The sequence below is a fragment of the Alligator mississippiensis genome, chromosome 4 (genome assembly GCF_030867095.1).
Source record: "Alligator mississippiensis isolate rAllMis1 chromosome 4, rAllMis1, whole genome shotgun sequence".
In the NCBI taxonomy this organism is placed as follows: Eukaryota; Metazoa; Chordata; order Crocodylia; family Alligatoridae; genus Alligator; species Alligator mississippiensis.
Window position 1 is genome coordinate 39,705,814 of NC_081827.1, and position 6,124 is coordinate 39,711,937.

The 6,124-nt window shown below is 45.9% G+C and overlaps 1 long non-coding RNA gene across 1 annotated transcript; it reads left to right on the forward strand.

Annotated features, from left to right (window-relative positions):
- The first annotated feature begins 3,489 nt into the window (after nt 1–3,489).
- Nucleotides 3,490–5,239, forward strand: LOC132249981 (uncharacterized). Its single transcript, XR_009461544.1, has 2 exons — nt 3,490–3,774; nt 4,735–5,239. It is a non-coding gene; the product is annotated as an uncharacterized LOC132249981 (long non-coding RNA).
- The last annotated feature ends 885 nt before the right edge of the window (nt 5,240–6,124 follow it).

Genomic DNA, 6,124 nt, shown 5'->3' on the forward strand with positions numbered 1-6,124 from the left:
CAATTATCTTTGTGAACATCCATCCACTTCTCTATTTTTCTTTCTTTCTGTCATCCACAGAAAGACACTCCACTATGCCTGTAAGCAGAGTTTAATTAAAAGAACCATTTTATTTATATTATTTACAAGCCATTTGGCAGGACATGTACAGTGATTGCTGTTCGCTGAATGGCTTTCTGAATTATTCTGCAACAGTGTGCAAACAGAAAAGCTGATAAACAAATCTATACAAATCTCTGTAGGTCTGATTGTAGAAAGTGCTCCACCCTTCCATTCCTGCCAGTGGTAACTGGGTTCTTGGCACCTCCCATGAAGTGCTCAGTGTTGCAGCCCTACACAGATCCCACTAATTGTAGAATTAATATACCCAGAGCCATAGACAGTTTAATCTGAAATAAGGAATTGGTGAAGCTGGTTTTCAGTGTGAATGAGTCTTTATCTGCTGGCTGGGGAAACCAGCTTGCCTAGAAATCTAAAGGCCAGTAGTACTGTGTTCTGTCCAGTGGAAAACATAGACAAGCTCCATACAGCTCCGTATCAGTTCCAGGGGGAAAGGATGCATTCTACACACTGGGCTAAACTAGCCAGAGAGAATCTAGTGTCTTATACCTGATGAGATGGAAAACAAATAATCTTCACCTGCTTGGAAAGAAAAGAGTTTGTGCAATGGATGCATTGATTCCTATGTGTGCCAAGTCCATGAATGCCAGAGGAATTGCCACAGCCCTAAATGTGAGTTAATGATTTTGTGCTATGACCCAGCACAGAACAGCTGGGTAGCAGAGGAGTGAGAGGCAGGGGGCGTGGGACACAAATGCCATGAAGTTTGTTGTTGAGGGAAGAGTTTCCCATTTGATGAAGAATGCTCTTTGGAGCTGTAGAATATCTTCAACAGCCATCCATGCACTGTTGGAGCTCCCCTTGCCTAGCTCTCCTGCTGAGATCACCATGGTAAGGACAAGCCCTTAGTGTTCTTAAACTGAGTGTGTAAGTGCTTGCTTGGGAGGGCAAAGGGGCATGAAGGTGTGAAAGAAAGTATCTAGCAACCAGAAAAAATGTGGAAAAACCAAGTTAATGTAACCCAGGTGGTACTCCAAAAGGTACCCTCTCTCCAATTGAAGGAATCCAAGCAGGTGCACAAGCACTGTGAGAGGTGTAGGGACTCTCCTCCCCCTATAGAACAGAGCCAGACCACCACTGGGGACTTAACCATATACTTTTTAATGAGGGAACAATACTGGGGACATAACAGGCATAACCAGGGGGTATAGTGGACACCACAATGCCCCAAGGGGCAGGATTCAACAAAGGTTAGACACTTACAATCATTGGCAAAAGACAGGGTTAACAAAATATAAAACACAAACAACAGAGCAAACAATACTGGTTGGGGAAATATAAAAAGGCACAAAATACAAAATGTCAAAGGACAAAGAAATATAGGGCCTAGGTACCTGGAGGGGGAGAAAGGTGGAAAACACAATGGCTCCTTTCTACTGCAAGAGAATTGTCTCCTTGTTAGCTCACTTACCCCAAGTCACCAAAGCCAGAACTTGAACTCAGCTTTCCCACATGGTAGGCAAGAACACTACCACACAGCCACCAGTGCTGGTACTACTCCAAGCTGCTAGGGGTCTTAACCTTCCTAGAGCCCCAGCCTCATGTCAAACTGCCTGTTCTCCAATTGGAGGAGCTGGAAGCTGAGCTGGGAACCGTTCAGGTTGCTGCTCAGATCCTCCTGCTGGCCACAGCCTCTTGTAGGGGATCCTGGAGCCCAGTAGGGAGCCTCTCCTGCCAGCCACACGCCGTGCTGCTGAGGGTCCAATTGCTGCCTGCAGGTCCTGCTCCTTCAGACTCTTCTGGGGCAACTGCTTCCACCCCGCTGGCTCAGCTCTTCAAAGCTCCTTCCTCATAGTCTCTCACTGGTCTCCCCCTGAGTCATCTGTGCTGCCCCTTTTATCCCCCTCCAGGTGACCCCAGGGGCCAATCAGGGGATATGAGGGGTGAATCTCTGGGGCCTGATTGGTGAGGAAAGGGAATCCCAAGTCCTCCAATCATCTTTTGCCCTTTCAAAACCCCTGGGCTAGGTCACTGCCAGCTAGCCTGTAACATTAACAATATCAGAAGTTCAAGCCCAAAGAATATGCCCCACTTGATTTCAGATAGCTGAGAAAGGAACAAAGAGACTTCTGAGAGAATCTTAAAATAGCATGAGAATGAACTAGAGGGAGGTTGAAGGAATATTGTAATGACTAGGCAGCCCTGAGCAGAAAGCGGTGAGGGGCTCCAGAAATACTGGAAGCAGCTGGAGAGCTTGAGGACTTGCTAAATGCAGTTCAACTGGAAGAGACCTGGCAATTGCTGAAAGAGGTCAGATCAAGCGATGGAACAAAGGAAAGACTGAGAGAGAAGAGTGTCCCTTTAGAGAGTGGTATGTGCCGTGCAGGGCCTGGGGCTCTGCCCAAACAAGCAACTTGGAGATTTATGCAAGTTCCTGAAACGTAAACATCCACGTTCTACTTCTACTTGATTTGTACCTGGTGTATGAACCGAATGTGGGGCAAGCGCATGGATCCTGAAGAGCCCTGCAGGGGTTCCTTTAGTATGTAACCCTGGGCGCGACACTACATGCACCCTCACCTGAATAATGGGATCCTGGGGTACCCGGTAGCCCTGCCCAGTCCCCTGGGAAGCTGCTGCAGTGCCCCCGAGCAGAGAGCCTCCCCTTACAATCAATCACCCTCACAGACAATTCTCAAACTATTTACAAGATTTAATTATTTACACATAACAAATAATCATTAAATAAGCACATGGATATACCGACTAATAAACCCACAAGAACTTATTTACACAGACTCTCACTTGCACACGGTGTTCTGGGGATCCCGTGTGCACTGCCCCTGGCAGGGTATCTCAGGGAGCGGGACTGTCTGTATCCCCGCATGTGGTCTGTGGATGCTCCCTGGAGCTGGTGTCTGCCTCCGTGCTCCTGGAGTCTCCAGGCAGCGAGGGTCTCTGAGCAGCAGGCGGAGGCTCCTCTTCTGCAGTTCCTGCAAGGCAGCCTCCCCCTGCCTTTGACCCCCTTTCCCAGCTCTGCTGTGAACAGTGTCTGGGCTGCAGGCTGTAGCAACCCTCCTGTCCCACACAGCCTCACAGCCCCAGTAAATGCAGCCCCTCTCTGGGCTTTGCCTGCCCCTGGGGCCCCTCACCCCTCAGGGAAACTAGGGCAGACTCTGGCAGTCCCCCCCCCCCCCCCCAAACTCTGCTGTGCTCACCCAGCTGCACAGGCTGCAGTCAGGTCTCCCCAGGCTTGGATTCTCCACACAAGCAGTCCTTGCCTGATCCTGCCAAGGCAGCCTCCCAGGAGAGAACAACTGGATACTGTATCACACTGGATACTGTGTCACTCCCCTTGCAGCTTCTGCTGCTGTTTTCGCAGGCCTCTCTCGGGCTGTCCGAGGGACCACTGCGCTGAGACTCTGAATCCGCCTGACTCTCCAGCCTGTCCCTCAGCCCCTCTCCCTCTCTCTCTTGTTCCTCCCACCAGGGAAAACTGCTCCCCCTTTTATCCAAGCCTCTCAGCCAATCCCAGCTCAGGGCCCTTCCCAGGGTTTTGCTAACGGCTCTATTTCAAAACTTTGCTGGGGTTACATCACTCCCACTTCCAACAGGGCTGCTTCCAAAACAGCTTCACTTGCTCTCAGAGCCTACAGTGTCCCCACTGGGACAAACGCTGTCTCTCTGCCAGGCAGCCCTTCCCATTCTGTTCAGGTGGGTCCATTTTTTTAAAGGCTACTACAAGTATACAGACCTTCTCTATAAGTTCTCTGAAACTACCTACAAACAAGGGTGGTTGGGGGAGGGGGCATTGGGAAATTGGAGAAAACCCTGTAACAAAACAGATGTACAACTGTATATCCTTCCTCTTTCCACTCCGTTCCAGTAGCATAGCAGTAGTCTCTAGCTCCCTTTGAATTTCCTGAGAGCTATATGGACTGTTTCTGGCATCTACTTGCTGTTTGCATCTATGAGAAACAGCAATCAAAGTATCTCTTTGCACATCTATCTTCACCCAAATGGGAACTGTTTTAATTTTAATTAACTTTGTTTTTTGCTTAGTTTTTGTTAAGGTACTGAGTAATCAAGGACTTCAGTAGATTCTACTTCTTGCCCCAAAGTGCTCTTGTCTCTGTTATTTCTCATGGCACAATACTTATGGGTAGAGAGGCAAGAGTAGTTTGCCCTTAACCAAAGTTCTAGTTACTTGGAAATTAACTGTTTGCCTTAATGTTGCAGTTTGTTGCCTGAGCCCATTTACGCACCATTATTCAATTTCGAGTTATGGTAAGCCAAGTGTCCCTAACAGTGTCATGGGGAAGGGCGGGGGAGTGCAGTCCATGGTACTTCTTCCTTCTCTTCATCAATGAAGGGAACAGGGAATTCCTTCCTTTCTGGAGCTTCTGATTTTGCTTATTATTGATGTCTTTGTGCTTGTATGTAATGCTGTGCTTTTTTTTTTCTCAGCAAATATGTATTGAAATAGAAATGTATTTTTAAGCAGTGTATTGCTTCTCTCTGTCTCTCTCTCTCTCTCTCTCTCTCTCTCTCACACACACACACACACACACACACACACACACACACACACACACAGAGTGAAATAACATTTACACCCCTGCAAAATGGAAGATGACGAATTTAACCGATTTTGGATTTTAAACTTAATTGCAGAACAGCAAGATTTTTTACCTCCCTGCTTGCCATCTGACACCTCCAGGGAAAGAATTCTACCTGATCTACACATCAAAGAGATACTCAGCACAGCTCACAAAGACACTCTCATGGACCCAGAGGGACAGTCTTCCATTTTCAGCTCCCTCTGTGCAAAAATGAAATTTATTTCCTACCTATGCAGACTTTTGACCATCTTGAACCATCTCCCCAGAGCCTGACAAAGGGACTTTGATCCCGAAAGCTTGCAGAAAAGGGCATTTTTCTTGCAATTTCCCAGTTTGTCTAATAGAAGATAGCATTTTGGAACCAAGAGTTCTAGTTTTTTGTATATATTTAAAGGAATGGACACAGAGCAGTGAAATAACATTTAAAGGAATATTAATTAATAATTATCTAATGTTTGCAAATAGTTAAAGAAGTAGTGGTGATTTACATTTATTTTTTATAAAGCTTTTTAAGAAGGAAAAAAGATTATTACTAATAAAACAAGTGCTGTTTGAAATCTGGGAAGTACAGCTTGTCTATGAAAGAATGAGATATGAGATTTTTCAGCATGGCTATAAGGCAAGGAAGGAGTTTTTATTCTTCTTTATTCTTCATCTTTCAACAGCATCTAGGAGCTTCACGCAGGGATCAGAATTATATTGTACATGTCCATATTTTTGTGATCAAGGCATCTAACCTAATCGTAATATACAAGAGAGCATTTCACATCTGATGAAGCCTTGTTAAGAGTGAAAATTAATAAGAGTCCAAACTACAAGCTTCCCATGCAACAAGGCTGCTGCCTCTGTGATATGAGTAGCCAGCAGCAGGGGGCAGCAGAGCAATAACTCTGCCTGCTGCACTAACCCTCTGTAGGCCTAATTTTCCACTAAATCAGGCTTTTCTCTTTTGCCAGCATGGGCTGGGCTCTGCCCACCAATGTCTAGAACATTCATTGAAATTGCCCCATTAATCGGTTCCTAAATTCAAAAGTTACTGTACTACATAAAGACAAAGACAAACACTATACAGGTAAGTGTAGTATTTCACTTATTAGCATTTATGCCATCTGTTGGCTAAATAACTAGGGCCAGCCCTGCATAGTTCTGTTTAAGTCACTGAGAACTGAGGCTGCTCAGCACTATGAGCTCTCCATGATAGCAGGATAAATTGACAGTAACTTCCTTGAAGAGAGCAGTCCTGAGCTTTTTTCAACCCACAGTTTCACTGACTAGCACCTACTCAAGTGACTCAAACCCCTAAATGCCAATCAAGTAAAAGTGCTAAGTAGTGAGAATCAGAACTGAACCTACACTGGAATTATGCCAGTGCAAAGTTTTTACATAGGATTCAGGCATTAGGGTGAAATTCAGAACAAGGCATGCAAATCCTTCAAGTCTCC